Here is a 6,395-nt window from a genome sequence, read left to right on the forward strand (position 1 = left end):
ATGATGCTACAATGACAGAAAGAATTAATTTTAAAAGCAAATCTTTTAAAAAAATATAGTAAAAATTCTGAGATAGTTTTTTTTTTTAAGTTACATAGATGCTATCAAGCTTGTGTGGGTTTATACATTCAGTGTGTTCCTTAACAAGTAGTTATTCTGGGACTACAGTTACTTTATGTACTCCGCCATATGATTGTAAGCTTTTATTAGTGCAGTTTTGTTGAATAGGGGAATTGAAGTCTGTTGTGTGTGAGATCCTCTACAGTGTCAACTAAATCTTCCTGAGATTCATTGTCGTAAATGGCAGCCAACTCTGCCGTTACAGTGCCAGTTTAACCACTGAGAGGATCCATGTTTGCCGTAGCTTTTGTTTACCAACTCGTAAAAGGACATAGAAAGCAAGAAATGGGATCAGGGGCTTTAACTCAGTATTAGGAAACGAAATGAAAATCTCCTGAAGATATTCACAGCCTGATACCATGTGTTTATTATCATAAACTATTGTCTGGAAACCTTCATAAGGAATCTCTACCATTCACCTTTTGCAGGACTGTGGTTAATCTGCTTAAAACATGTAAACATCCATCTAATTAAAAAAAGAACAACAAAAACAAACCCCAGAAACCTCCAGGCAAGGGTATTTTAGCTTCTTGTTTCAATGTTTATAAGATTCAGGAATCTTTTCCTGTGTGTAACCTAAATTCATTTCATTCCTACTTAGGCTGGTTTCCCAGTAGAGCTGGAGAACATCTGGTGGCCACATCTGTGTTATAACCCTTTGTGTGCTCCCAAACTATTATTAGATTCAGAATAAATTTCTCCGTCATGTGTAAGATTTCCCATAACATTACACATCAGATTAATCATTTCTCTTGTGAAAAAATGATGAAACCAATTACTAAAAAACAGTAGTGGTTGTGATTGAGCAAAAGAAATATGTCTAAAATGAGTGACATTGCAATGAATATTTTTAAAAGCTTTCGTATCTGTGAAAAAATGTTTATATATGGAAGTTTAATTTATGTGAAGACTCTTAGTGCAAATGAGTGAGAAGAAAAACAGCAGAGCCATGTATTTCTGTTTCAAAAGTATTGAGTTTGGGGGTGATTCTGTTACCTTTGGTCATTTTTGAAATATTTAATGAAAATAATTCTCATTGCTTTTGTAGGATGTCATGTAGAACTAAAGAGCTAGTATATGAAACCTTGCAAGATGTTCAGTGTTAACTGCCTATGGAAATCAAAGCAAAACAGAACCAAGTTATTAGAATTTTACATTTAAAATAGAACTAAATACTATTTTTAAATGCACAGCTGAGATCTTCTAGTTTATAGCAACTTGAAGAAAGCAGGACTGATGGAAAATACAACGTTGGTGATAGAACAAAGTTGTACTCTCACTGTTTCCCACCTTTGAGGCAAACAAAATTAAAGGCAAATAATTCCATTTGGGACAGTTCCTCCAGTGTGGAGTTTTATATGTTTACTGTACGGGGAAGACTTTCCACTGTCTTTGGGAGTCATTGTTTTGCTGCTTTTCCCCTGAAAGTTGCTAGGTTCTGCTGCAAAGATTTTAAAGGATGCTTTGTTGGCAGGCAAGCTAGGACGCATCCGTGACCTTATCAAAGTGGAAATGAAAGCTCTCAGTTTTTCTTCTTTCTTTCTGTCTTCTTTTTTTCCCCCTTTTGCAACAGTAAATCTACTAATTTTACAGTCAGTTGAACAGCAATGGATTAATTTGTGTAAAGTCTGCATTCACAAAGGAAACCTGAACTTCATTGGCTTGAATGCCTGAAACTGCAGTGTGATATTTGAAGGGTAGACACTCTTACAACTTGCTCTAGAAGGATACAGGCAGGCCACTGTCACCTGCTTCTCAGCACAGGTGCTGACCCCTCGGTCGATGCGGGGCCTCCTGACAGGGTAGCAGGAAGGCTGGGTCTTTGTGTGCTACAGAGAACGCTTTTCCAATGACAAGGCCAGTTTTCTCCAGCAGCCTCAGGAAGCAGAAGAAAGGAGAGGTGAAGGTCACCACTAGGGTCATGATGGGTTAAATTTAGTTAACATCAGAGGTTATAGCTTTTAACAAGAGCTTCAAGAAAACTTATTCGAAGATGCAATTTGTTTCTTCTTTGTCCACTGTTATTTTTTTTAACCCTATTGATGTGACAGCTTAACAAAGTTTTTACATGCTGGAGGTTTTCATCCTTTAAAGAATAAAGAACTGTGTTCCTAAAAGAGATGCAGGTGGAGGGCTTTATAAAGCTTCCATGATTTTCAAATTGGGAGCTTTAAAATAGGCTCCCTGCTTGGCTAAGTCAAAAATAATCTGTAAGGGATGTTGAAAAAAATCCCCATTAGAAATGGAGGAACGCTTCAGCAATCAGATGCAGAGGCTCAAACTTCTAGAAGATTCTTTGTATTTTTCTCTCAGCTGTCCTAGCATAGATTTCCCAGTTGTTGAAAATTACCGAAGAGGCCTTCTCTTAGTTTCCCTGGATGTAGGTGTCTAAATTTAGAGCATTATTCTGGGCAGAACAACTTGTTTATTTCTATGTAAACAAAAAAGATGGTTATAGATTTCTGGATATATCCTTTATGCTCTCTCTATAATTCAGTTACTCAACATTTTCTGTTGAAGGATTGATATGTTATGAAAACGGTTCTCTCAAAAGAGAGTCAGGTACACTCCAGCCTTTCAATTGGAAATGTCTAGTTACCTAGGACTCAGGCTGAGTGTTCTTCCTCACACTAAGGCCTTATGTGTTATTTAGATGTACTTCTCTTATAAACAAGAGGCTTGGCTTTTTAAATGAGTTTTACATATTCTTTTAGGTTATGTGTTAGCATGCTGAACTTGGGATTTTGAGATATGCTGTCTACCCACTGGTCAACAAGGTAAATGTGTTGTACACATCTGAGTGCCAAACTATACTATGTGTTTGAAAATATCTTTGTTTCAGGTAGGGTGAGAATCATTTAATTATTATTTGGGAAATTATATCTCTTGTATAAAAGAATTTCTAGACAGCTAAGTGTATTTCTTGAATTAATACAAAGCTTTCTTATTCTTATCAGTTTGAATAAAAGTATTTTATCTAATAAATTATGAGAATTTTCTCACTTTCTGAAATATGGTATAAATTTTTTAAAGAACTGGTATCATTACTACTGTACATTATTATATGGTGATATATAATACAGTCAGATTTGTATTAAATGCCAGTATACTACATATGGCTCAAGCTGTCATGAGTTTTTGAGTTTGTAATCCTACTCCTTATAGGTTTTCTTACTCTTGCATTATACTGGAAGTTACCTCTTCTTGCTGCTCTAATTGCCCAGCTAGTCTTAATAGTCCTCCCTTTCTGAAGTTCTACTCAATGTCAAATTCAGTCTCATCTGGTCTAATGCAGGCATCACCTGAAGGATTTTCTAGGTCTTCATTTCATCTTATTCCAAATCAGCCCACGCACCATTGCCAGTATAAGCTTGTCATACTAAAGCTTCATTTTGTAACATTTCCTTGCAAAACAAAACAAAAACCAAGATAAACAAAACTCAAAACACTTCTGGGGGTTTCCCACACCTGCCTGCTTAATTGAATGATGATTTTCCACTCTGGCATTTATCACCCTCTGCAACATATCTACAGCCTTTTGTAGTAAAGGAGTCAGTCCATTTGCCTGGCCCCTTTCTCAGGTCTTTACTCCTGCTTCTGAAAGGGCTGCCGATACCCAAATGTCCTGTCATAGACATTTAGGGCAGGATAGAAGCCTTACCTGTACCTGTAAGAAATTAGTCCACAGACAGTGATGGCTTGCCAGTTTGAACTGGCAGATGAGTTGGGTGTCAAAGGGTACTTGTGACAGGAGCACTAACTGGATATCTGTTCTCTTTCCCAAGCTTGAGCAGGCACAGGCTGCCCAGAATAATTCCGTACAGAAAGTTGTGGCCATATACCTGCATTCTGACCGATGGAATTTATAAAGTGAGATAATCATTAAGTCCTGGGATAGCCCTAACCCTTTTGTTCTGGTAGAATCATTAATAGCATCACTTTCACTGTCACAAGGATTCAAGTTTGATAGCATATTATATAGTCAACCTAAATCAGCAGATATGGAATGGGCAACTTTCAGAAAGTTCTCTGAAAGAGACAGAGTCCTCTTCTTGCTCCCTTCCTTCCTTCCTGCTGGCTGGAAGGTGGACATAACTGCTGAGCTTCAGTGTCACTTTGGGGGATGAGGAGATCACAGAATGGAAACCATGCATAACAGAGTAATGATATGGAAGGAGTGGGTCCTGACACCATGACACATCACGCCAGCCTGAGGGTTAGGACTCCTGGGCTTCTGAAATATGAGCAAGAAATATGCTTTCATATTGCTGTTGAACCTACTTGTAACCAATGCAGTACCTGAACTAAGACACCTTGAAAAGTGTTTCTTTTACTGTACAAGCCAATGTCACCTGCATGCTGAAGACCTTCAAGCAGGTGAGTTATTCTGCAGAGAGAATGAAAAAAAAGACCTGAGACTCTCGGACCCCCATGATAAAGGAGGAAGGGGCTTTATTTCTACATTTCAAATTCCAGTCCCAGTGGCCTCCTCTTCTTCCATGCCCTGTCTCTAGGTAGATAACTTCCTGTTCATTGCAAGCAGATATACTTAGAGCTTTCACTCTCTTTATCCAACACTGCTGAACAGGCGACTTGCTGTTCCCTAGACACGCTTCGAACTTTCCTGCCTCTGTGTTGTTTGTGATCTCTCCTCTGCCTGGAATGTGATTCTTTCAGCCCTGCCCAGGACCACCTCTTCGTGAAGCCATCTCTCAGCCCAACTGAGTGGATTTCTACTTTCTTACCCCCTGTCATTTTGCCCAGGCCCATCCTGTGACATTTATTTTTCTCCATCTCCTAACATAGTTGAACATCCTAACATCCTGCCCTTAGTATTGTTGGCTCTTTGGAGGCAGGGATTGTATTTTTATAAGTTTTGTGTCATATATATCACCCAGCAGACTGGTCTGTGTCTCATCAGTGTAGCGTATATATTCATCGAACAGTGTGGGCTGTCAATTTATAACAAAGCCTTTCCAAATGGTCCCTGAACTAAGAGCAGGCTCTCACTGAGTAAGGTATATGGGCTTTGGTGTAAGCCTTTGTGTCAGTTGAAGGTGGCTTTGAGTTGAAGGTGCTTAATAAGAAACCATGAGGTATTTCATGGCAGTTATTGGAAGGAAACTTTCTAGGTCACTGTTTTAGATTGGATCTGGAATGTCCCCCAAAGGCTCTTACGTTGGAGGCTTGGTCCCCAATGCAGCAAATATCAGAGGTGGAGCTTTGGAAAGCAAATGGATCATGAGGGCTCTGATTCATAGCTGAAGGGAGTATCGGGAGGTGGTGGAAATATCAGAGGTGGGACCTAGTTGAAAGGAGTGAGTCCTTGGCACTATGCCTTCGTACACTCTATCTGGTCTTTTCCTCCGTTTTGCCTCTTTCTCTCCTTCCAGGACACTATGAGATGAGCAGCTTTGCCCCAGGATATTCTCCCCACCCCCATTAAGTTCTGCTTCACCTCAGGCCCAAAACAATGAAGTCAGTTGACCTTGGATTGAAACCATAAGCCAAAATAAAATTTTCCCTCCTATAAGTTAATTTTCTCAGCTATTTTGTCACAGTGACAAAAAGCTGACTAACACAGTCACCATGGGAAGCTCTGCTGAGATAGGGACCTTTTGTGGAAACACACATCCATACTAAGTATGCTTATGACCACAGTAGAAGCACAGAAAGTCTAAACGATGTATGAAAAGTCACAGAGAAAGCCTGTCTCATGAATGGGTAATAAGGAGATCTCTAGATTTCCTTGCATTAATTACTACTACATTATGGATTCTATTATCTGCAACCTACATCCAGTATCATTATCAACATAATTGTCAGATTATTAAATAAGTAACGTAAGTAACATTGGGTTGATGGTTAGATTAGATCTAGTTCACAACATGATAGAAAAGCCAGTGTAACCACCTCTTTCATTTTCTGTATATAATTGACAAATTTTATGACTGACTTGGACAAATGTTTGGGTATTGATGCTCACTGTGAACAACAGACATTGTAAAACTGATCCATGTGAAATTATAAGTGCAACTTTAAATTATTACCAGGACAGAATGCCACTGAATAATGTGGGCTATTGAAAAAGAGTACATTTGCCTCTGATGTACCATGGTCAGGCTGTAATTGATAACCACTGGCAAATCATTGAATCCCTTTACATATTCAGTCATCACATCTGATATACCAGGGTGTATGAGTCATGGGGATAGAAGTTGCCACTGATTTTGCTGGTTTTTTTTTTAATAAATTAGAATGATTTGAAGTTTTTC

The sequence above is a fragment of the Marmota marmota genome, unplaced genomic scaffold (assembly GCF_001458135.2).
Source record: "Marmota marmota marmota unplaced genomic scaffold, marMar, whole genome shotgun sequence".
Classification (NCBI taxonomy): Eukaryota; Metazoa; Chordata; class Mammalia; order Rodentia; family Sciuridae; genus Marmota; species Marmota marmota.